Raw genomic sequence first — 26,680 nt, 5'->3', positions numbered from 1 at the left:
TTTTCAAAAAGTGAGATATTAACTGATTGTCAAGAAAAGATGAGGTTTTAAAAAACAGTTATTAGAATATATTAGCACTGGTTTTCAAGCCCCATATTATGTAATTCTTATATTCTATATTAATTCATATTTGCATATAATATGGAAATTTCAAGGACTGTCAACCAGTAGTCTTCTCCTTATCAGGAGATGTACAAAAGGAGGAAAGCAGGAAAATTCACTTGTCAGTGGAAATGCAATTTGAGACTAAAATAAAACTTTCCAATTTTAGCATTAAAGTACCACCATCACAGTTTTTGCCTTTCCAATATACTCACTACAATATTATTTACTTAACATTTACTTGATACTCATACTAAACCATGAAATCTGCGAGATGACAAGTTCAATGTGTAGGTTATTTCTTCCCAAACATATTAACTATAGAACAGCTATTAAAAACACCCATTTCAGAGCCCCTTAAAATTATACATTATGCACTTACACAATGAGTTAATCTGTAACTTTCTGAGTTTGTTGTCTACCATCTGGGTTTTACTCATCATCCACTTATAAATACCAAGTTGATATAGATACAAAATTAATATATATACACACATATACAAAATGAGTGTTTCACAGTCCCTTCCTATCATAAGATGGGAAGGCAAGCATTAGAATTAAAAATTATCATAATGCAGTTAGTGACACAATCAGATCAGATCAGTCGCTCGGTTGTGTCCGACTCTTTGAGACCCCATGAATCGCAGCACGCCAGACCTCCCTGTCCATCACCAACTCCCGGAGTTCACTCAGACTCATGTCCATCGAGTCAGTGATGCCATCCAGCCATGTCATCCTCTGTCGTCCCATTCTCCTCCTCTTGCCCCCAATCCCTCCCAGCATCAGAGTCTTTTCCAATGAGTCAACTCTGCGCATGAGGTGGCCAAAGTACTGGAGTTTCAGCTTTAGCATCATTCCTTCCAAAGAAATCCCAGGGCTGATCTCCTTCAGAATGGACTGCTTGGATCTCCTTGCAGTCCAAGGGACTCTCAAGAGTCTTCTCCAACACCACAGTTCAAAAGCATCAATTCTTCGGTGCTCAGCCTTCTTCACAGTCCAACTCTCACATCCATACATGACCTCTGGAAAAACCATAGCCTTGACTAGACAGACCTTTATTGGAAAAGTAATGTCTCTGCTTTTGAATATGCTATCTAGGTTGGTCATAACTTTCCTTCCAAGGAATAAGCGTCTTTTTTTTGTGTGTGTATTTTTTTTATTTTATTTTATTTTTAAACTTTACATAACTGTATTAGTTTTGCCAAATATCAAAATGAATCCGCCACAGGTATACATGTGTTCCCCATCCTGAACCCTCCTCCCTCCTCCCTCCCCATTCCATCCCTCTGGGTCGTCCCAGTGCACCAGCCCCAAGCATCCAGTATCGTGCATCAAACCTGGACTGGCAACTCGTTTCATACATGATATTTTACATGTTTCAATGCCATTCTCCCAAATCTTCCCACCCTCTCCCTCTCTCACAGAGTCCATAAGACTGTTCTATACATCAGTGTCTCTTTTGCTGTCTCGTACACAGGGTTATTGTTACCATCTTTCTAAATTCCATATATATGCGTTAGTATACTGTATTGGTGTTTTTCTTTCTGGCTTACTTCACTCTGTATAATAGGCTCCAGTTTCATCCACCTCATTAGAACTGATTCAAATGTATTCTTTTTAATGGCTGAATAATACTCCATTGTGTATATGTACCACAGCTTTCTTATCCATTCATCTGCTGATGGACATCTAGGTTGCTTCCATGTCCTGGCTATTATAAACAGTGCTGCGATGAACATTGGGGTACATGTGTCTCTTTCCCTTCTGGTTTCCTCAGTGTGTATGCCCAGCAGTGGGATTGCTGGATCATAAGGCAGGTCTATGTCCAGTTTTTTAAGGAATCTCCACACTGTTCTCCACAGTGGCTGTACTAGTTTGCATTCCCACCAACAGTGTAAGAGGGTTCCCTTTTCTCCACACCCTCTCCAGCATTTATTACTTGTAGACTTTTGGATGGCAGCCATTCTGACTGGTGTGAAATGGTACCTCATAGTGGTTTTGATTTGCATTTCTCTGATAATGAGTGATGTTGAGCATCTTTTCATGTGTTTGTTAGCCATCTGGATGTCTTCTTTGGAGAAATGTCTATTTAGTTCTTTGGCCCATTTTAATTTCATGGCTGCAGTCACCATCTGCAGTGATTTTGGAGCCCAGAAAAATAAAGTCTGACACTGTTTCCACTGTTTCCCCATCTATTTCCCATGAAGTGATGGGACCGGATGCCATGATCTTCGTTTTCTGAATGTTGAGCTTTAAGCCAACTTTTTCACTCTCCTCTTGCACTTTCATCAAGAGGTTTTTGAGTTCCTCTTCACTTTCTGCCATAAGGGTGGTGTCATCTGCATATCTGAGGTTATTGATATTTCTCCTGGCAATCTTGATTCCAGCTTGTGCTTCTTCCAGTCCAGCGTTTCTCATGACGTACTCTGCATATAAGTTAAATAAGCAGGGTGACAATATACAGCCTTGACGTACTCCTTTTCCTATTTGAAACCAGTCTGTTGTTCCATGTCCAGTTCTAACTGTTGCTTCCTGACCTGCATACAGATTTCTCAAGAGGCAGGTCAGGTGGTCTGGTATTCCCATCTCTTTCAGAATTTTCCACAGTTGATTGTGATCCACACAGTCAAAGGCTTTGGCATAGTCAATAAAGCAGAAATAGATGTTTTTCTGGAACTCTCTTGCTTTTTCCATGATCCAGCGGATGTTGGCAATTTAATCTCTGGTTCCTCTGCCTTTTCTAAAACTAGCTTGAACATCAGGAAGTTCACGGTTCACATATTGCTGAAGCCTGGCTTGGAGAATTTTGAGCATTACTTTACTAGCATGTGAGATGAGTGCAATTGTGTGGTAGTTTGAGCATTCTTTGGCATTGCCTTTGTGATTGGAATGAAAACTGACCTTTTCCAGTCCTGTGGCCACTGCTGAGTTTTCCAAATTTGCTGGCATATTGAGTGCAGCACTTTTACAGCATCATCTTTCAGGATTCGGAATAGCTCAACTGGAATTCCATCACCTCCACTAGCTTTGTTCGTAGTGATGCTTTCTAAGCACATTTCTAAGCACTTGACTTCACATTCCAGGATGTCTGGCTCTAGGTCAGTGATCACACCATCAGAGATATGTATAAAGCAGTAAGCAGAGCGGAAGAGAAAGCATTTAATTCTGTTAGGGAAGCTTCCAGGAAGAGATGGCACCTGAGTTCTGTTACTTGTTAGCTGTAGAATGTTGAAAAAAATCACTCAACCTCTCTGAACCATACAGAGTGATGTGTTCAGTGATTCAGTGTATCTAGAACAGGGGCTCTCAAATGTTTTCGTTTCAGGGCCCCTTTATATTCTGAAAAATTATTGAAAATCCCAAAGAGTTATGTGGGTTAGATCTATTTGTCTTCATTGTGTTGGAATTTATTTCTTGTTCATTAAAATATCAATAATATACACATGCTAACATAAAATACAACTCTATGAAAATGACTATATTTCCCCCCAAGACAAAGTTTATTAAGTGAAATAAGCCAATCATATAAAAAAAACTGTATAATCCCACTTATGTAAGGCACCTAGAGTAGTTAAATTCACAGAGAAGAAAGTAGAATGGTGGTGGCTGGGGACTAGGGAGGAGGAGGGGAGTGGGGGTTTTTGTATACAGTTTTAGTTATGCAAAATGAAGAGTTCTAGAGATTGATTGCCCAAAAATGTCAATGTACTTAACACTACTGAACTGTACACTTAAAAACAGTGATGATGGTAAATTTTTATTTTGTGTATTTTATCACAATTAATTTTTTTAACTTCTAAATTTATGAATGGTATAGTTTTACAGTTCTGCACATCTATTTTTTTTGTTCTAATTTAATAGAACACAGCTGGGTTTTCATATCTACTCCTACATTCAATCTGTTGCAGTATGTTGCTTTGATTGAAGTATATAAAGAATACCCAGCATCATGTTTAAGTGTTAGAAAAATAAAGAGCATTTTGATAACTTTACTAAATAATTTTGGGTCTTCTTTGATATTATAGCAAAACTCATTAAGTGGTAGTTTCTTAAAGGTTCATTGTGATGTGGAATCTGCAACTATAAAAATTAACTTTAGATACTCTGTTACATTAAAATCCATTTTCTAATTGCACTTTGAATGAATCTTTTACTCATGACTTTTTTAACATCAAGCATAGGGTATTAGGGAAATACGGGTTTACTAAGTTTTACTCTCTTGCAAATGTTGATACATTTAATTTTACAGTATGAAAAATTACATGTTATTAACACCTCTGATATTGTCAGAAAAGTCTTTAAGTATTCTGAAGCTATTGAGCTGACAGTGGTGAATATTTTCCAAAATTCTAATTTTCTCTTGAAAGCTCAAGTTCAGTATTGGCGATAAATACTACCAGTGGTTCTTCAACACAATAAGCTTACCTTGCTTATTCTTGCAAAAAAATCTACTAAATATGCCAATGCAAAATATCCCTAGTATGTCTATTATTCTTTCAAGTGAAAATGGGGCTTTGTGAAAGTAGTAACTCTTCAACTCACTACTCAAACTAGAGTGCAAGAGCTTTTCCTCAAGACAGTCGCTGTCATCTGGCATGCAAGAGAGCTTTATGTGCATGTCCCCGTCTGTCCTACAGAATATTAGAAAGATGTGTACTTAAAGCTCAAGGTTTAACAAAGGTAATATTTTTTTTTAGTTCTTCATTAAGGATGTTCTTAAGTGAAACTGGCTTTTTCCCCCTGGGAGTGTGTGGCAGTGAAGAACACAAAGACCACCAGCACCACTTTGATGCCCAAGCCCTGAGTCTTGCTAAGGAGGCTGTAGGCTGACCTGCCACTGTTTTTGCACCTTCGGTGTAAATGTCAGGACAGTGAAAAAAGGCAAATAACATCTTACTGTTAACATGAAAACCCTTTCATCTTGTGGGTCTCCAAAAAACAATCTGTGAATCATGTTTTGAGGGCATCTGATCTGTGGGTCCCCACTGAAAAAGCGCTGAAATGATGGCTTTAGAACAGATTTTCTGGGATTGCATCTTGGCTTTGTCACTGACTGTGTGGTGGTAAGCAAATTACTAAACTTAGGGAACCTCTGTTTCTTCTTCTCTGTATGGGAATAGTATGATACCTACCTCAAAAAAGGGCTTGAGGAAGAAATAAGCCAAACTAAGCATGTTTACTCTAGTGCCTGGCCCACTGCATGCAACAAATGTTAGCTCTCGGAGTTAACATATATGAAATGTACGTACAAAGTAAGTCTGTTGTAATTAATGTTGTTATTAACTTCTGCACCTTTGAAAAATATTATACATATTGTGTCCAATAAGTGCTTCTAAAAGAGGAGTTCAGTTCAGTTCAGTCACTCAGTCCTGTCAGACTCTCCATGACCCCATGAATCACAGCATGCCAGGCCTCCCTGTCCATCACCAACTCCCGGAGTTCACTCAGACTCACGTCCATCGAGTCAGTGATGCCATCCAGCCATGTCATCCTCTGTCATTCCCCTTCTTCTCCTGCCCCCAATCCCTCCCAGCATCAGAGTCTTTTCCAATGAGTCAACTCTTCGCATGAGGTGGCCAAAGTACTGGAGTTTCAGCTTTAGCATCATTCCTTCCAAACAAATCCCAGGGCTGATCTCCTTCAGAATGGACTGGTTGGATCTCCTTGCAGTCCAAGGGACTCTCAAGAGTCTTCTCCAACACCACAGTTCAAAAGCATCAATTCTTTGGTGCTCAGCTTTCTTCACAGTCCAACTCTCACATCCATACATGACCACAGGAAAAACCATAGCCTTGACTAGACGAACCTTTGTTGGCAAAGTAATGTCTCTGCTTTTGAATATGCTATCTAGGTTGGTCATAACTTTCCTTCCAAGGAATAAGCATCTTTTAATTTCATGGCTGCAGTCACCATCTGCAGTGATTTTGGAGCCCAGAAAAATAAAGTCTGACACTGTTTCCACTGTTTCCCCATCTATTTCCCATGAAGTGATGGGACCGGATGCCATGATCTTCGTTTTCTGAATGTTGAGCTTTAAGCCAACTTTTTCACTCTCCACTTTCACTTTCATCAAGAGGCTTTTTAGTTCCTCTTCACTTTCTGCCATAAGGGTGGTGTCATCTGCATATCTGAGGTTATTGATATTTCCCCCAGCAATCTTGATTCCAGCCTGTGCTTCTTCCAGTCCAGCGTTTCTCATGATGTACTCTGCATACAAGTTAAATAAGCAGGGTGACAATATACAGCCTTGATATGCTCCTTTTCCTATTTGGAACCAGTCTGCTGTTCCATGTCCAGTTCTAACTGTTGCTTCCTGACCTGCATACAGATTTCTCAAGAGGCAGGTCAGGTGGTCTGGTATTCCCATCTCTTTCAGAATTTTCCACAGTTGATTGTGATCCACACAGTCAAAGGCTTTGGCATAGTCAATAAAGCAGAAATAGATGTTTTTCTGGAACTCTCTTGCTTTTTCCATGATCCAGCGGATGTTGGCAATTTAATCTCTGGTTCCTCTTCCTTTTCTAAAACCAGCTTGAACATCAGGAAGTTCATGGTTCATGTATTGCTGAAGCCTGGCTTGGAGAATTTTGAGCATTACTTTACTAGCATGTGAGATGAGTGCAATTGTGTGGTAGTTTGAGCATTCTTTGGCATTACCTTTCTTTGGGATGGGAATGAACACTGACCTTTTCTAGTCCTGTGGCCACTGCTGAGTTTTCCAAATTTGCTGGCATATTGAGTGCAGCACTTTCACAGCATCATCTTTCAGGATTTGGAATAGCTCAACTGGAATTCCATCACCTCCACTAGCTTTGTTCATAGTGATGCTTTCTAAGGCCCACTTGACTTCACATTCCAGGATGTCTGGCTCAAGGTGAGTGATCACATCATCGTTATTATCTGGGTCATGAAGATCTTTTTTGTACAGTTCTTCTGTGTATTCTTGCCACCTCTTCTTAATATCTTCTGCTTGTGTTAGGTCCATACCATTTCTGTCCTTTATCGAGCCCATCTTTGCATGAAATGTTCCCTTGGTATCTCTAATTTTCTTGAAGAGATCCCTAGTCTTTCCCATTCTGTTGTTTTCCTCTATTTCTCAGGTGATAAGTTTCTGTTTTTGAAAGCTCTGTGTTAACAACCAATCAGTAAAGACACCTTCAATAAATGCTTGTTGACTGAAGAGTGAGGTATAGAAAGAGATCACTGCATATGTGTCTCTATTTTTAGATTATCATAAAAGAAACGCTTCTGCCACTAAGTATAAATGAAGATTATAAAAATAAAGACCAGAGTGTTTTAATGCCTGAACGTAACTATTCTGAAAGGGATTCTAGACCTGAGACAAACCTAGTATAGAACCTTCAGTACTGAAGAGAAAATTAAAGCAGGTGTCATATCAGACATAGAACAATAAAACAAAAATTATCCAGGCTGGTTACTGGGCATCTCTAAGAGAGTGTTGCAGTTTTTAAATATTCAAAGAATGATATTTTTGTCAAGAAAAATGTAATCTATAGGAATGAATCCCAGGTTGTTATTCATATTATTTCTTAATTTGGGTAAGAGTCATGACCTTCACAACCAACCACAACAGAAACTTTTATTCAAATAGCGCAGAATTTTCAACTTCCAAGTCTATAAGGATTGTTAGATTTCAAGGAACAGAATCATTGGAAAGTTACTACTTTTATCATATTTCAAGCTAAGCATGTAAATAATAAAGGCTGAACTCAGAAATAAGGCTGATAATTTCATGGTGACCAGCCAGACTCCTGTTCCCATCATTTATTCCTCTGTTGATAGACTTCCCCAGGAAGCCTGGGAAAATAACAAAAAGGAACTCAACTTCCCCCAAGAGAAAAGGCTTCATTTTTTCTTGGCAGATTCATTCCTAATCACATAGCAGGGAACCATTATTAACATCTGGTTATTCAAAAAGAGCCACTGAATTATTATAAAAATGTTTCAAATCATCAGCTGAAAACTCAGATGATCTACAATGTGTATGATGCTTTTTTTCTCCCTTTAGTCAAGAAGATAAATGGAGAATTTTTTATATTTCAACTTCTATTACACATTTGTTTCTAATCTGGGAAAATTCTTGTCTGCCTACTGTACTTCCATATCAAAGACCGATATGTCAGCCTTTGCTTCTGCTCCTCTTACCCTGGGTTTCTTTTAAGAGGAAAATTTTATAAAGAGTGAAATTACTGCAAAAATGAGTTGCTTCAAAATGGTCACAAGTCAGGTGCTAATACTGAGTTCAATTCTCCTTTAGTGAAGTCACATGTTTGTTAGATTGACAGCAATTCAGTTCAGTTCAGTTCAGTCACTCAGTCATGTCCGACTCTTTGCAACCCCATGAATCGCAGCACGCCAGGCCTCCCTGTCCATCACCAACTCCCAGAGTTCACTCAGACTCACATCCATCAAGTCAGTGATGCCATCCAGCCATCTCATCCTCTGTCGTCCCCTTCTCCTCTTGCCCCCAATCCCTCCCAGCATCAGAGTCTTTTCCAATGAGTCAACTCTGCGCATGAGGTGGCCAAAGTACTGGAGTTTCAGCTTTAGCATCATTCCTTCCAAAGAAATCCCAGGGCTGATCTCCTTCAGAATGGACTGCTTGGATCTCCTTGCAGTCCAAGGGACTCTCAAGAGTCTTCTCCAACACCACAGTTCAAAAGCATCAATTCTTTGGCACTCAGCCTTCTTCATAGTCCAACTCTCACATCCATACATGACCACAGGAAAAACCATAGCCTTGACTAGACAGCAATTAGGCAGATCTAATGTCTTCATGCTTAACTAGCCTCTTTATCCTTTAAACTGTTTCTAAAACTTAACTGTCATGATTTGTTATAAACACACCCCCACCTGAGATCTCAACATTAGGAGAGACCACTTACTCTATTGGCTTAAGACAGTAGTTTAGCTGGTGGCATTTAATAAACAGAAGGCACTTCTCTGTCTAAACCCTTTTTGTGGCTTCCAACTGCTTGCTCTCAGGACATGATATAGAGTCTCATCATAGCCCACAAAGCTTTGCTTGCTCACCCATCAAGAGTAGATTAAGCCCAGCTGAAAAAAATGGTTTTGGACTCACCCAACATGGATGAACAGGTTAAGATCTTCGCAAGCAATGTTTATTTAGCCAAGGCCCATTCCAATCTTCTTGCCCTAATAATGGATATTGACTTTCAACACTCTATCCTTCCTGCCTGCCTGCACAACTAGCCCCACCCCCAACCCTCCACCTGCTCCAGCCCTCTCCAGCACACTGCGCAACACCAGCCTTCCTGAACTAAGGCTCTGCCAAAATGGTCTTCAAGTTTCAAGTAAATCCTACTCAATTTCAGCATGAGTCAGTGCCTCAAAAAGACTAGGCAGCTCTCCCTCAAACATACTCAGACTCTGTCAGCCTCTTCTGTCACACTGACCACATGGTAGATAACTAGCTATGAAGTAGTCTGTTGTTTTTTTTTTTTAATGTCTGTCTCCCCACTAAGCCTCATAAATGCAGAAACTGGGTCCATTTGGCTAGTATAACCTCCCAAAAGCTAGGAAAGAATCTATAAATAGGCCCCTGGAAAGCATTTCTTTCTTGTGCCAGAAAATCCTTAATAAGGAGAAACCCCTCCTAACCAAACTTTACACTGGGGTGAAAGTCAGTGGAATGAACATCTAGGCAGGTGTCAGAGGGTAAAAATTCTTGGTGATACGCTAGATGTAAAGAAGAGAATGTGAAGAGGCTGAGAGTTTTAGGGTGATTGCAGATATATGAGAGCAGGTCCTCCCCTAGCGGTTGTATGGCCTGGTTCAACAGTGCAGATGGTGGCTCCCAAACCCCTGGTCTAAACACTTACAAGCTCGAAATCAAACTAATGAACAGTCACATGAAATATCTTCTATCCGATCTTGAAAAATATGGCTTCAAAGTAAACTGGAAGTCGGGTCATCAAACAGTGAAATATAGAGACTTTAATCAGGTTGGGTTTTTGATATGAAAATTATCCACATCTGACAATTCTTCAGTAGGAAGTAATTATGTTCTTCATCCTTTAAATGCACACACACACACACACACACACACACCCCAGAGATTATAGTTATCCCTATTCATTAGGAAAAATAATTTCTATTGTTTAAAAAAAAATACTAAGATATATATGGGAAGCTCAGAATCCAATTTTACTGAACTTGTGAAACCTACACGTGTACAATGGGAAGTTCCTGCCTATAAAGAAACGGCCACTCTCACTTAATTGTCTCTCCCCTTTTATATCTATCACAAGAACAAAGTCATGCTCTATTCTTTCTTCATACATATTCCAACTCAATATTCCATCCTTGGGGTCCCCCGATGACTGAAGGGTCTTCAAGTATCAGCCAGCAACTAACAGTACCCAGTCTTGTGATTACCGCAAGCATTTTGCAGGTTATCATGTGTGTGGGATCCAAACAGTGAGGAAAACCATTTACATGTCACATGGGTAGACCTTGCTTTACAATGTGTATGTGATCTGGAAAGCATTGTGCTCCCCAGTGCTCCAGCTTCCTTGGTTTTACCTTGTCTGTGCAGAGAGGTTGTTCATCTTCATTTCTGGCTGGTGACTTTCACAAGCATCTTTAATTTTATCCCTTTTCATCCTCTCTGTTGAGTAATTACCATAATTTTCATTCAGATACTCTGTAAGGAACTTTAGTATGTGATTTATAATTAAATATGATCTGTGAATCCCTTTAAAAATGTAACAACCTACTGTCGTATGAATAAAATGATTTCACAGTACTTTCCTATACAATTCCTATTTTACTGGTTGTGATACAACATAGTTCAGTGAAAGAATTGCTCGGGCATCTTGCTTACCTGATATTGCACCTACTACTTTTCTTAAGAAGACAAGAACACACCAGGAAATGAACTTGGAAGAATGAGATATTCCAATTGTTTGATAGTAATGATGGAGGTGTGACTAGCCATTGCTTTCTGGGCCAGTTCACCTCTGATGCGTTCTCCCAATAAGACACTTGTTATTTCTTCTTTCTCCATAATTTCCCATCTCTTTAAATGCTTCTAAAGTGGCTTCCCAGGCTGAAACCTACTGTATACAAGTGGTAGGAGAAAGAAGGATACAAGTCCAAGGTGAAATGTATTAAACACAGACTTATTTTTCAGCGTCTCCTCTGGGCTCCACCTCCTGCAGGACTAATGCCTAATGATTCCAGGAAGTGAAAGCAATTAAATTTCACTTGGTGTAAAGTTGAAGAAATTGTCCCATGTGAAAATAATGTTTCTTTGCCACATTCCATAGGTGGCAATAAACAGGCAAATTCCACTGGTTTTGATATAGTAGTATGAGCTTTCACAGGGCTCAGGTTGATTTCATTTTTAAAAGTTGAATTTATGGGACAGAGGACTGAAAGGTTTGTACTGACATGTTTAAAACCCTCTTTTAAAAAGTGGCATATTGCATCGTTCCATTTAAGTGTTCACACCGCAGACTGAAACATAATCTGTTTACTGAAAAAACAACTTTTTATTGCCCTGTGAATAATTTCCCATTGAAAAAGAAAACAATGTACAATATTTTAGTGCTTTGTGAAACATCTGGAAATTTTTCTCCAGTTGCAGAATCTATTAGGAATTTGCATCCACATTCAAACTACTGATTTTTTAATTTAAAGCAGAATAACTTCAAACATACTATTGAACAAATCTCAAAGCAACAGCTTCCAAAGGCCCACCGAGGGCACTCAAAGACACAGCAGCAAACCCACCGAAAGGCACATCTGGTCTCACCGGGAGCTCATGAGGGATGTTTTACATCTTCATCCTCACTTTCCTTCACACAGTGTAAAGTGGAATGTATTAGTTAAGGTTATGCCAACTGCTCTAACAAATAAACCCCAAATCTCAGTGGCTTAACATAGGGGAAGTTTTTTTTTCCTGTTCACCTAACAGTTCAACGTGGGTGTGCTGAGTAAGCGAGCAGCTTCCACATCAAGGTGTGGGAACTCTAACTGCTTCCATCTCTGACTCTGCACCTTCCATGGGGAGCTCTGCAGCAAAGAGAAAGAAGATGGAGACTGAAGTGGTACCCACAAGGCCTGCTTACATCCATGAGCTGGAACTCAATCACGTGACCAGACTAACCACCAGGAGGCGAGAACAGCAGACGAGTTCCAGGAAGGCCAAGGAAAGAGCTTGGCCAACGACTAGGCAGTCTGTAGGTCGCAGTCAGTACATTACAAGGTTAAAATTTCTTTCCAAATTTCAGCACATTCTGAGTTCATTATTCACTACTCTAGCCCCTACTGTGGGGTCTATATAAGTCACTGTACTGAAGGTCCTGGGAGATTTGAGGACATTAGCAGACAGGAAAGCCACTAGCTTTAGGCATTTTTTTTTCCTGAGCTCAGCTTCAAAGCCTTTATTTGTGAAAGCTGTGAAATGGGCTTAGTGGTAGAGACAGGAGATGCACAGTAATCAATTCCAGCTCTGGAAAAGATTATAAGCTTTGGAGTCAAAAATTCTTTTTGCATTTTATTCTGTTTTACTTTTCTCCCAAAGCTGCCATTTCTCCACAAGAGACCTTTATGCAAACTTAAGACTCAGGAGCTCTACAAAAATACCTTTCCACAGTTGTTTAAGCGCTGATGTGCAGGGCCAATACTCAGAGCTAAGGTGATGCAGTGATATGAACCAGTTTCCCTCAAGAGTATGTCCAGCTTGAAAAGGTAAATTAAAATATGAATAATTGAGGGTCATCTGAGGGTCCCTCCTTCCCTACCCTGTGCCTCCTTTTTCTGCCCAGCTCTTGTGAGCAGCTCTTCTCTGAGGTACCACCAAATAGGATCCAACTTCATTATCTTATGGTACTTGCACATTTACTTATCAGCCTCTTCCCTGAGATGATAAAATCCATGAGGAAAGAGACCCTCTTTATCTTGTTTGTCCCCAGCACACACCACGGACTCTGGCTCCAAATAGGTGTTTCTTATACACTTGTGGGGGCTTCCCAAGTGGCACGGTGTGACAAAGAGCCTGCTTGCCAGTTCAGGAGATGCAGCAGACACAGGTTCGATCGATGGGTCAGGAAGGTCCGTTGGAGTGGGAAATGGCAACCCATTCCAGCTTTCTTGCCTGGAAAATCCCAAGGACAGAGGAGACTGGCAGGCTACAGTCCATGGGGTAACAAAGAATCAGACACAACTGAGTGACTGAGCACGCACACACTTGTGGAATGGGATTGATCTGAGTGCAAGTTAGAGAAAGATAAATTCCGTAAGACAGTTAGAGAATCAAAGAGCAACTAGTGTTCAAAAGAGAGGACCACGCATCTGGCTCCGGAAGGGTAGGGAGAAGGGGGGGAAGATTTCCTGAAGCATTTGAAGTGGACTTTAAAGGGAGGATAGAGTTTCAACTGCAGTGTTTCAACAACGGCCCTACAGGCAGAGGAACAGCATCTGCAATGCTCAGAGGTGAAAAGGCGAACATGCATTTGAGGAATAGCTAGTACTCTTGTTTATCTTACACGTAAAGTGAGTAAAGGGAGGGGTAAGCAACAGGAATGGAAAGCAAGATTATGACTATATTCTACAAAGGGCTTTGACTCTCAGGCTGACAAGTTTCCATTTAATTCTGGAGGCACCAAGGAGCTGGGGGAGGTCTGGTACCAGGAGGATCAATCTGCCAAGTGGGCAGATAACTCAGAGTGTATGAGAGAGGTTGGAGGAGGAGAGGCCTCTGCCAGGCCTGATATCAATGCAGGTGGATGGCATCAGGGCCCTACCTGAGGCAACGGACAGGGCAGGAGAAGGTGGAGCACAAGGCAGAGGAAAAGCCTACATCGCTTGATAACTGGTAAGATTTTTAAGGAACGATGACCAAGGAGGCGGGCTAGGAGGGCTACTGCTGCCATTCCTGGGAAGAGGAACTTTGGGAAGAAGAACTCATTTGTTGATTGAGGGAAAGCTGGAAAGTTGAGTTTGAGACCAGACTCACAGACTTAGAGAATAAATATATGGTTGCCAGGGGTGAAGGATGGGGCGATGGGATAGTTAGGGAGTTTGGGATCCACATGTACAATCTGCTATATTTAAAATGGATAACAAACAAGAACCTACTGTGTAGCACAAGAACTTTGCTCAATGTTATGTGGCAGCCTGGATGGGAGGGGAGTTTGAGAGAGAATGGATACATGTATATGTATGGCTGAATCCCTTTGCTATCCCCCTGAAACTATCACAACAGAGTTGATCAGCTATACTCCAATACAAAATAAAAAAAAAAATTTTTTTCAGTCAAAACAAAAAGTAAAACAAAATGTGGTTTGAGATGTTTTGAGCTTGCAGTTCTTGGAAGAGGCAGGGTAGAGTGTTGGGAAGGTGGCACATCTAAATGGTTTGAACAGGGAGCAGGGAATGTAGAGCTGTTAGGGACAGTGGAGAGGGTGGGGAGGGAAGGAAGGAGGACCACGTGGCCCAGGCCTCATATTCATGAAATTTCTCACACTGAGACTTCTGGCATTGCCTCTAAGTGAGTTTATATATACAGTCCTTGAATTTGTTGGGTGTTGAAAATTTAATAAATATAAACTTTAAAACTATATCACAATTTTGCAACCCTATTGGGATATTTATTCACTGTCCTAATACACAGGGAAACTTAAAAAAAAAAATAGGAGTGTCTTTTAATAGCTCTGACTAGAGGGTCTGCTCATAACCTGCTCTTACCACCAATCATAGCAATCTCACCACTTTATAATTGCTGTCCCTTCATCCACATCCCCACTACCTGAGGGATGGCATGGGGTTAGAATCTCAGTAAGTCGGCCTGACCTCTGACAGAGACAAAGGCAACTTCATAAACATTTGAAGAGGGCTGGTGAGGAGAAGGGAAGTCATCTGTATCGAAGTAATAACTACAGACATCAAAGTGGAAAAAGACCATATAGAAGAAAGAAATTCTCTTTCTTTCAAAAATTGCAACAACACAGTCTTGCAGCGTTAGCAACCTTACATAATATCTGGCAGTTCTTGAACTCAAACCAGCTCCATCTTCTGTGTGCAGCTTCCTGACACGGAAGTTCTGTTCAATTCAGTGTTGAGATGCAGGGTGAAGAGATGGGAAGACGAGGGGGATTCTGCCCCAGTTCTTTTTAACAACTCGAATCCCATTTTTGAACACCATACAAACTTCTGCCAAGAATCTCTCTAACCACCTTTTCTATTCCTCACTCCCTTTGGCTCCTGAGAGAAAATGGATGGAGAGAGTCACATGAGGTCAAGATGTGAGCGACTGAAACAAATTTGAAGATGAGGGACAGAAGATCCTGGCCTTTTTCCTTCCCCTCAAGTCCTAGGAAGACAGTTTCAAGAAGAAAGAAAACACATTGCCCAATTATTTTAAGAATATACTTCTGATACACCTGTTTTACTTCTCAAAGCCAACTTTGACGACCTTAATTTTACCTACGCTATGGTATAAATTTTCAGTGAGATCTTTATCTCATCCTGACACCAATTAGCAGATGAGTTTCAGCAGAAGAATCCACAACAATTTAATACACACCTTCAAAGAAAAGGAAACACTAATCGAAATGAAGACAGTCTCAGAACCAATTGAGCAGGTGTGCATTTCCATAATGGCTGCACAATTCAGCCCGTTCGTCATGTTTGCTCCTTTCGCTTGTGAACTGAATTAGTAATCTTCACATGCGCTGTCCAAGTGATTGAAATAAATTACTTTGTTAAATTGCGAAGCAGGTTGACCCATCTGTTGGCCCACGAATGTTCAGATTCTCAGAGGGTTTATTATTCCAAATAATGACTGCCATATGCAGCAGTAAACAGTTCCTTTAAAACTGACTGAAGGATTTGGTGCGACTTTTGAAGGCAATTTATAAAGCTATTCGTGTTCTCCTAAAGGATCTGCCCTTCAACTAACTTCCAGAAAAGTTGTCTTGATTGGTTAATCCTGGCAAGACACCTTGTTCTCTTTGGAGAGGAAAGAGGAAGGAAAGAGCAGAAACATATGTTCTGGGAGGACCTACTATGCGTCAGGCACCAGCACAAACGTGAGCCCTGCTCCATGGCATCTCCCACAGTCCTGTGCAGTGGAAATTAACAACCCAGAGAAATTGGAAGGCCAGAGAGGGCAAGTGGCTCATCCAGAGACAAATGCTGAGGTGCAAGTGGAGACTCGAACCCAGTCCACTGACTCAGAGACACACTGCGCTATTTTCACCAGGCCTGAGCATCTGATAGAAGGGATCTACATGGAGTGTTACGGCAAAAATTGTGTACCCTCACAACTGAGACTCGTGGGAGGAAAAAAAAAATAAAAGAATGTTGATGCCACTCTTGAGATTCAGCAAACAACACCATTCTGACAAGCTTATGCCCTCTTTCTAAAAAAAAAAAAACAACAATGAGCCTAAGGCTCCACTTGAGGGGTGAGGACAGGGCTTTGAACTCCCATTGGCAAGAATCTAATACGAAGGTTTTAAAGACAAAAATCTGTGGGTCGTCTTTTCATATGTGGCTTTCCTTCCTTTAGATTATCCTCTTGTTCAAATCCTGAGGGAAAATGCATGCTCGGCTCACATGAGGTCTGTAAACTACTCTGACCATGGAGCAGCCATGATTTGTTCATGATGTTCACGGTGACTCACTGTGGCTAGATTACAGATGCTAAATTGCTGATGGATGGCCCAAAGCCAGCACATGGTCGGCTCCTCTGGTATTCAACGGCAGTATTAATCATGTGTGGAAAGGCTTTTTTTCCCTTCTGTGAAAAATGAAATGGCTAATATACACGATGGAATGAGTGCCCTGGAACAATTCCTTTCTTAACAGGAAAAGAATAAAGCTATTAAAAGAATAAACTCCTGTATGTGACATGATGACAGTGGGATTTTTCTGACAAGCTAAATGAATAAGCTCCCTCGCCTTTGATTTATGCCAGTGCAAAGAGTCTCTCAAAGCTTCAAAAGGCAGAGAGAGCATTTGGAGATGCCGACAGTCTCCACTCCCTTTATTATAAAGGGAATGAGAGGGTGAGACCAGGCCAAAGGCAAGCGTCTGACAGGCAGAGACCTGAAGAGGTCGGCACCTAAGGGCTGGCAACAGAAGGGAGAAAGGGTGCTTGGGTGGGTGTGCCAGAACCTTGGGTTGAGGAGGCTGCCCTCATTTCAACAACCCTGGAGGCACATTTGCATGGGTCAAAGAGAGGCCCTGCCACTCCAGTTGCTCTCCTCCCACACCGAGGGAAGCAACCTGTTCCTGTGCTGTCAGCTTGAATCCTGTGAAAGGGACTAGAACTTAAAATGGTTCTTCATTTCCACCAAAGATGGAACCAAAAAAACACAAAGCCCACATTCAGAGCCTTAGAAAAGGCTTAATATATAAAAATTAATTCCTGACAAAGGAGTGTATTTAACGTCAGAAAACACGGCCCAGGTGATGTCCATGGAGAAAATATTTTTATTTGAATTATGCATTTTTGTTTGTTTACAACAAGAGCAATGTATACATGATCAGAAAAGCATAAAACATCAGATAAAATCAAATTCAGAAAAATCCAAATCCAGAAATATTCTACAAAATAAGCTGCCAGGACTCTTCAAAAGTCATAAAAGACAGGAAAGACTGTGGAAGTGTCACGGGGAAAGTTCCCATTTGTCCTTCACCCAGCTTCTCTTAATGTCAATATCTTACATAACCATGGCACAATTATCAAAACCCAGACATTGGCCTTGGTACAATACTATCAGGGGCTAGTGGCAAAGAGCCGGCCTGCCAAGGCAGGAGATGTAAGAAACACCAGGGTTGGATCCCTGGGTTGGGAAGATCCCCCTGGAGGAGGGCATGGAAACCCACTCCAGTATTCTTGTCTGGAGAATCCCATGGACAGAGGAGCCTGGCGGGCTACAGTTCATAGGGCCACAAAGCGTAGGACACAGCTGAAGCAACTTAGCATGCACACACAGTACTACTAACTAAACTGTAGTCTTTATTGAGATTTCTCTGGTCTTTGCCCCTTTTCAGTTCCAGGATCCCATCCAGAGAACCACATTATTGTAGTTATCTTCTCTGGTGTTTGATGGTCTCTCAGTCTTTCCTTGTATTCCAAGACCTTGACATGTTCGAATAGGACAAGTCAGACATTTTGTTGTGAGTCCATCAATTTTGAGTTTGCCTGATGCTTTCTCAGGATTCAGCTGAGTTAGAGGTTTTTGGAAGGAAGACCACAGGGGTGATGTGTCCCCTGCACATGTCTTATCAGTGGTAATGTTGACCTTGATCACTTGATTAAAGTAGAGTTAACACTTCAAGGAAATGTTACTCATTTTCCCTTTTCATGAGAGGCAGTTCACTAAGTCCACACAACATTCAAGGGGAAACAAATTAAATTCCAGTTCCTGGAGGGGAGAGAATCTAAGAATTTGCAAACACATGTTAAAACTGCCACAGAAATAAACAAACATTTTGAAGAATATACTTTGAGGCTACGCAAAATTCTCTGTGAAGTTTCATCCACTATTTTCAGAATTGCTAAATGGATGTTGCCCGCAACAACTATTCCTGTGGTGTTCTAATGGGGATTTTCTTTTTCTCTCATTCCTGCTGCATTTATTATTTGGAATTCCTCATGGAGGAAGAGTTTTCCCTTCTTTCTCATGTATTTATTGATTTAATCATGTATTTATATCAATGTGAAATCTTGGGTATTTTATTCCTTGGGTTATAATCCTATCATAATCATAAATATCAGAAGTCAAAACTGAGATATAAACATATATATTTTATATATGCCTATTTATACATATATTTATATATATAAAATTATATATATATATGTAAATTAGTGTTCAGACTAGATTCTGTCCTTTCCTGAAGGTTTTGGGAACTGCTGACTCGAGCAAAGCCTAAGCTGTCTTCTTCCTACTGTACAATTGGAACAAATTTGGCCAAGGTCTTTCTGGATCACCTATTATATTATTATGTTGACAGTAATGTCCACTGCATTCTCCTGAGAGTTACTAATTAAAATGTGAAGTTTAATCAAAAGAAAAGTCATGCATTTCTTATTAATATGCTGACTTTTTTGTTGTTAGATGAAGTTTTAGCTACACTTTCAGAATAAGCTAGGGATGAGTACGCAAGAAACACAATGAAATGGGTGCCTACGATCCTAGAATAAAAAGTCAGAAAATATTGTCCTGAAAATACTGGATGTTAATAAAAATTTGTTGAATGAATATATGTATGTAAAACTTATACTTTTGGGATGATTTTCCAAGCATAATGCTACTCATACTTTTAGTATTCTCTATTTGTTGTCATTTTTGTTCAATTGGTAAATGGTGTCCAACTCTTTGTGATTCCATGAATTGCAGCACACCAATCCTCTGTCCTCCACTACTCCCAGAGTTTGTGCAAATTTATGTCCATTGAGTCAATGATTCTATCTAACCATCTCATCCTCTGCCACCCCAACTCCTTTCGCCTTCAACTCCTTTTACCCAGCATCAGGGTCTTTTCCAATTAGTTGGCTCTTCCCATCAGGTGGCCAAAGTATTAAAGCTTCAGCATCAGTCCTTCCAATTTCTATTTAGCAAACCAAAATGTGAAATTTTCATAAATAGTCTCATTTTCTTTGACTTTCTACCCATTTGTGTCCTAGAAGAAAACACCCTGTAAGTTTCTGTTTCTTCATACTTAATCCTACATGCTGTTTGTCCAATGTCCAAAGTAATGTTTTATTTGTACTTTATTTGACTTTATTTGCCAAGAGACAGCATACTGCCAGTGCCCAAGAGTGAATGAGATTAGAGTCTGCCTATTTAGGACAACAACAAGGGGCTTCTCAGTCCATGAGTGTGGACTCTTTCCTGAGACCAATCAACAATGACAGTTTGGTCTGGGAATCTTCTGCAGTGAGACTAAAATATCTGCATATAAATAATAGGCATGTTTGTTTCCCTTGTGCCAGGCACTATGCTGCAACTTTTACATATTTATCATACTTAATCCTCTCAACCAGCTAAGTGATTGTTGTCAATAGCCATCATTCTCCCTTTTTTAAAACTTAGAAGACTTCATCTCAGACCAGGAGGTGGTGGGCACCTGGGATAATATATTCCACATATGACGCCTCAGATCTCTAGCCTTAACAAAGTTTTTATCATTGAGCTCAATCATGAACCAAATCCATTGCTGAGATTTGCTTTTTTGAGCTTATATGTGTGTTGGTGGTTGGGGTATACGTGGCTAAGGAAGGAGAGCGCTAGAAAGTGGCATTCATTGCAAGCCAATATCAGGTACTGTGCTGGAAACTTTATATTATCTCATTTAATTTGCTCAAAAATGCAGGTAGATATTATCCCCACTTTACAGAGGAGAAAACTAAGGTTTAAGACTTAAGAACAGCCTTCACACCCAAGTTTGCCTGACTCCAACACTTAAGCTCTTTTCATATACACAATGTGCTGCCATGGAATTTTCTCCTTGATCAAGAAAATGAGCCAATGGCTTAGATCGCCATTCCAATTTCCTATGTTTTCCACATGTTGAACCCTGAAAATTGGGTTCCAGATTTAGAGTGGTGAAAACTTTGGTGGCCAAGTGGAATCCTTCTTCCAAACATCTGGTGTTTGTTGTGCCCAGAAAAAGGTTACAATAGGTGCATCTCATGTCTTTCCAGGATTATCTGTTGAAATCTCTATCAAGTTTGACATTGATAACCCTTTGCCAAGAGTCTGTAAAATCCATGAGCCCAGGGACTTTATTTTATTTTCTGTTTGTCTCCAGTACCTAAAATATCGCCTAACATAGAACAGGAACACAATAATTATTATTGGGAAAATAAATGTTTTGAGGTACAATAACCCAACATTTAGCTCACAAACACCATCTGTGATGTGGCAATAAAGAGCCTCTCCCCTGTGAATATGTCTTCTTTCAATCCTAAAGTCATAGCCTAAAGAGGGAACTCTTTCCCCAAACGTTAGGACTAGCTCACAGTAGAAGATACCCTGGCAAAAAGTTCACAGCACAAAGACTGAAACATAGTAAACAGATGTTCAAAAAATATACCAAAATAATAATTATTATTTTTTTCCTCCACGTGCCTAGGTCAACCATGTGTTAACTCCACCTACTGTTCTAGGCCATTGACTACAATTTTACAAGTCCTTGCATTATGATTTCACCTATTGACTTGAAATTCATTTTCACATATATTGTCCCCTCCAGAACCTTGTTTTTTTGTAGACAGGCTAATTAATATTAGTCTCATTTTACAGAAAACCTTCCCAGGGTTTTATAATTATTCAATTTAAAATTCTTTCTCACTATTTTTCCCAGTTTCATTAAGATACAATTGACATATAACATTGTATTAGTCCAGGATATACAACATAATAATTTTTTTCGGCATAATGATTTGATATACGTATATATTGTGAAATGGTCATCACAATGAGTTTAGTTAACATCCATCACTTCATATAGCTATATATTTTTTTCTTGTGAAGAGAACTTTTAAGATCTTTCTTAGTAATCTTCGTATAAATTATATGTATTGTTAACTATAGCCACCATGCTGCACATTACACCAGGACTTAATTCATTTAAACTGAAAGGTTTTACCTTTTTACCACCTTTACCCATGTTACCCACTTCCCATCCCACCCCACCCTGACCTGGGGTAAATCACCAGTCTGTTTCTATGAGTTTTTTTTTTCAATTCCACATATAATTAAGATCATATAGTATTTGTCTTTCTCTATCTGACTTATTTCACTTAGCATAATATCCTCAAGATCCATCCATGTTATCACAAATGGCAGGATTTCCTTCTTTTTAATGGGTGGATAATATTCTAGTAAATACATGCACCACATTTTCTTGATCCATCCATACATTGATGGACACTCGGATTGCTTTCATGTCTTAGTTATTATAAATACTGCTACAGTGAACATCAAGGTGCAGACATATTTTCAAGATAATGATTTCATTTCCTTTGGATATATACCCAGAAGTGGCATTTCTAGATCCTATGGTAGTTCTATTTTTGATTTTTTGAGGAATCTCTATAATGGTTTCCATAGTGGCTGCACAAATAGTAGATTCTCAGTAAAATTCTGTTGAACCAATTATTAAAGAAGAGCTATTGAACTGTGGTGCTGGAGAAAACTCTTGAGAATCCCTTGGACTACAAGGAGATCCAACCAGTCTATCCTAAAGGAGATCAGTCCTGGGTGTTCATTGGAAGGACTGATGCTGAAGCTGAAACTCCAATACTTTGGCCACCTCATGCAAAGAGCTGACTTATTGGAAAAGACCCTGATGCTGGGAGGGATTAGGGGCAGGAGGAGAAGGGGACGACAGAGGATGAGATGGCTGGAGGGCATCACCAACTCGATGGACGTGAGTTTGGGTAAACTCTAGGAGTTGGTGATGGACAGGGAGGCCTGGTGTGCTGTGATTCATGGGGTCGCAAAGAGTCGGACACAACTGAGTGACTGAACTGAACTGAACTGATGCTTATTTAAGCTCACTGTTAGTCAGATATTCTACTAGTTTTATCTTATAAGAAACATCCTGTGGTAGATTGTATAATATTCCCATTTTGTAGAGAAAAGAAAAGTTTAGAGAGGTTAAGTCACATGCCCAAAATCATATAGTGTGTATGTAGTGAAACTGGGATCAAATTAGGACAGGCTCTTTCAGAACTCTCAGAAACCTTGAGAGCCTGAATCACCCCACAGCACTCAGTGAACCTGCCAATCCCACTCCTTCCTAAAAGTCTTTGTTCTTCCCTCCCCCTGGATCTTGGAGGCATGGTTGCCTCCTTTTCATTCAAGTCTGCCCAGTGTCCCTTTCGCAGAGACACCTCGCCCTACCCTTCCCTGTAGAGTAATTCTCGGTTAATTGCCTTATGGCATGAACCACCATCTTACATTCTTTCGCTTAATTTGATTATTGTCAAATCCACCAATCAGAACTTGAGCTTCATGAGAGCAGAGACCTGTTTCTGTCTTGTTGTTCACTATGCCCCACAGTCTGGTGCTGAGCATTTCCTAAATACTCACTGAATTCCAGAGTGAGCCCCAGAGGCCAGATAACTGGTGGTGTCTTAGAGTAGACAGTATTTGCCTCCAGTCTTTAGGGAGCGCCTGGTGCGTGACTGGTGTCTATCTCTCCAAACCTATGAAGTTCAGTTCTCATCTCAGTGTTTCTTTGCCATCTCAGGCAAGAAAACTGATTTATACATGGGCCATGCAAGCACATTTTTCCATCCAAAGAGGAAGGCTCAGTGACTTCACGTTTGCAGCAGGCTTTATAATCTCTCCAACAAAGATATGCCCCTAAAAAAAATCATTTCTATCCCCCTCAGATTGTAGCCATACATACTCAGTTACTCCAAGACCAAAATGTCAGTTGCTTCTAGTCTACAGAATGCTTCTCAACAGACAGCTCAAAACATTATACAGACTAAAGTCCAAGGGAAAAGAAAACTTACTACAGAAAACTCTCTCTGGCCTGGATCCCATGTTTGATGGAGAATATTAACAATATTACTTGAACTTAAGTCTCTCAGTTTCCCCCAACATGTGTCTGAATGAGCTCGAGGTATGTGACATGCATCATATTTTCAACCCTTATGAGTACGTTTATTGTCAGAAGAATTGTTGTACGCATCTCTGAGCAGACTGAGACCTCACACATCGCTGCCATGTTTGTTTCTTCAGAAAGTTTGGTGCCTCTGATGACATCACCTTCCTACATCCTCTCCAGCTTTGCATTTTCTAGCCCAGTCCCTTGGAGCTGCTCTGATTTTGCTCACTTTGAGATGCTTTTCTCTCTGTTTAGAATCACTCTCCTTCTGTCTGCGTCTTAACTTTTAATTTTTCTTAAAGACCTGAACATAGTATCTCACCTCCCCTTGCCTAACATCATCCCTCAGGTTCACTCACTCACTCAGACAATCCAGGTTAAGCCAGGTGCCCTCCTCTGAATTCTGAAAGCACTTTATGAAGACCGTATAATTAATGCATATGGGTTCCCTGCCTGTCTACTTTATTCACTTTGTATCCCCAGCACATCACTGTGGTCTGCACATGATAGCACCTCATAAAGGATTGGGAACTGAATTTGTGCCAAATTTATACTGGTTCCCACCACCCTTGCCTCCATGTTGTATTAAGTTGCCTCAGAGGAGAAAAGTCATTTTCTTCTACTCATTCTTCAGAAAGCTGATTTCAATCAGAAAATAATTAAGGCCAAGTTTTTAGTTTCTGGTGTCAGGCTCCCAAATATGTCTGATGATTCACACTCACCCATAGTGATGAGTGGAAGTGATGGTCTTGGAACTACAATTACTTTGTAATTCTCCTAAACAAATGGTTTGCTTGCAGCGGGGAGGAGGGTGATCGGCATCCTTGTGTGGGTAATTGACGAGATTTCTCTTTCATATGTTCCTCTGTTAGAAAACACAGAGCCCAAGTCAGGGCCAATCCATAACGGAGGTAGATTCTGGCATACGCTTTGAGCCTTTATTCTTGGCTCCAAATGACCTCACTCTTGCTTTTCTTAATCCTTTTAACCTCTCTTTTTTAAGTTATACTGTTCTGCCCTACTTTGTTTCAAATTGTTTTGGAAAAAGCTTTAGTATGTGTACCATCTTACTCGATAAGAGTAGCCGCTAGGTGCATCTGGCTATTTCAATTTAAACTGTAATTCATTATAATTAAATTAAATTAAAAGATCTAGCAATCTTATTCCTTGGCTTTTGCCCAAAGGAATTGAAAATTTATGTCCACACAGAAACTTGCACTCAGATATTATAGCAGCTTTATTCATAACTGCCTAAACTTGGAAGCAACCAAAATCCTTCAGTAGGTAAATGGATACACCGGCACATCCAGACAATGGAGTATTATTCAGCACCAAAAGGAAATGAGCTATCAAGCCATGAATAGACATGGAGGAAACTTAAATGCACCTTACAAGCCAATTTGGAGAGGCTGCATACCATATGGCTCCAAATCTATGAGATTCCAGAAAAGGCAAGACAATGGAAATTGTAAGGAAATCAGTGGCTGCTGGAGGCTGTGGTGAGTAGATGGTGGAAGTGGTGGAGGCAGACCAGGTGAGAAGGCAGGACACAGAGAATTGTTTAGGGCAGTGAAAATATTCTATAGGATACCATTAGTGATGGATATTTCCTATACATTTCTCCCAACCTACAGAATGTATAAGACCGAGAGTGAACTCTAATGTAAACCATGTACTTGGGGCACTGATGATGTGTCACGGGAGGTTTATCAGTTGTAACAAATGTACCACTCTGGTGGTAGATGTTGAGAATGGGGGAGGCTGTGCATGAGTTGGGGCAGAGGGTACATGAGAAGTCTTTATAACCTCTTCTCAATTTTGCTGTAAACTTGAAGCTGCTGAAGAAAAAAGAAGTTAAAAAAAAATAATCAATTTAAAATTTAGTTCCACAGTCACACTAGCCACATTTCAAGTGCTCCATAACCACATGTAGCTGCCTATTACATAGAACAGATATAAAACATTCTCATCATCACAGAAAGTTTCATTGGATAGCACTGATATAAGCTATAGTACAGTATAGTATAATATCATTTAATATAATGCATTTTTTGTTCTGTTGCCTTGCATAATTTGTCAAAGACTGAGGTCTCCTTAGGGACCTGCAATGGCAAGGGTTCTAGAATGCTATATTTAACACAAAGCACATACTGGAGCTGAAGTGGAAGGCTTATCACCTCTGGCGTTATTAAAGACTCTTCCCATGTCTCAGGATGAGGGACACTTGCATGATGATGTGCTCTGAAAAGAGATCTTCGAGATGCCATCTCCAAAGAGTGAACACTAAGGCAGTGAGAACTGTGTCCTGAGCCTGTCTGGGCATTATATGGGCACTTAGAACGTACGGGGGGGAAAGAGAGGAGCTCAGAAACTGCCCCTTTGGTCTGCATGGCACAGTGCTTTTTCTGAGGGCAAAGAAAACATTCTAGTAACCTCTAACAGAAACGAAAGGTTGCAGTTTGCTAATTTAATAGAAGTAAGCAGTTATTGCTTTACAATATCATCTCTTAGAAAGCAAACTGAGGTTTCTATATCAAAATGGAAAAACAACTCATTTTCTCCCAACAGTTAATATTATATGTCTTCTTTATTAAGCAAAATGCACACAAAATTATTATCTCCATTGCTTCCAGGTCAGCAAGACTGGGAACTGATTAGGAAGAGCAAGCAGTGTCTTTCAGACAGAGGAAGACAAGCCAGGCGGGAGCAAAGATTTTTCAAAACAGCTGATTTTCTTCCACTGGTGAGCTTTGGGCAAGAGAAGGGAGCTCGTGGGACGACTATCAACTTAGTAGCCTAGTGGTTTTCTTCTTCTCCTCTGGGGAGCTATTTTCTCTGCAAAACTACTGTAATTTTAATGAGCTGCCATTTGCTTATTAAATTCATCGGGAATTTAGTCAGCATATGGGCCACAAAATAGGACTCTTGTATGTTTAGAATTTTGTCA

At 40.2% G+C, this 26,680-nt stretch overlaps 1 long non-coding RNA gene across 1 annotated transcript in view; it reads left to right on the top strand.

Annotated features, from left to right (window-relative positions):
* LOC129659328 (uncharacterized) overlaps nt 1-26,680 on the top strand; it is a 92,531-nt gene that overhangs the window by 34,313 nt on the left and 31,538 nt on the right. Inside the window, exon 3 of the long non-coding RNA XR_008717988.1 lies at nt 26,367-26,476. This is a non-coding gene — a long non-coding RNA (uncharacterized LOC129659328). The remainder of the gene's footprint in view (nt 1-26,366; nt 26,477-26,680) is intronic.

Source organism: Bubalus kerabau, chromosome 8, assembly GCF_029407905.1.
Source record: "Bubalus kerabau isolate K-KA32 ecotype Philippines breed swamp buffalo chromosome 8, PCC_UOA_SB_1v2, whole genome shotgun sequence".
Classification (NCBI taxonomy): domain Eukaryota; kingdom Metazoa; phylum Chordata; class Mammalia; order Artiodactyla; family Bovidae; genus Bubalus; species Bubalus kerabau.
This window is presented reverse-complemented; position numbering and strand designations above follow the sequence as displayed.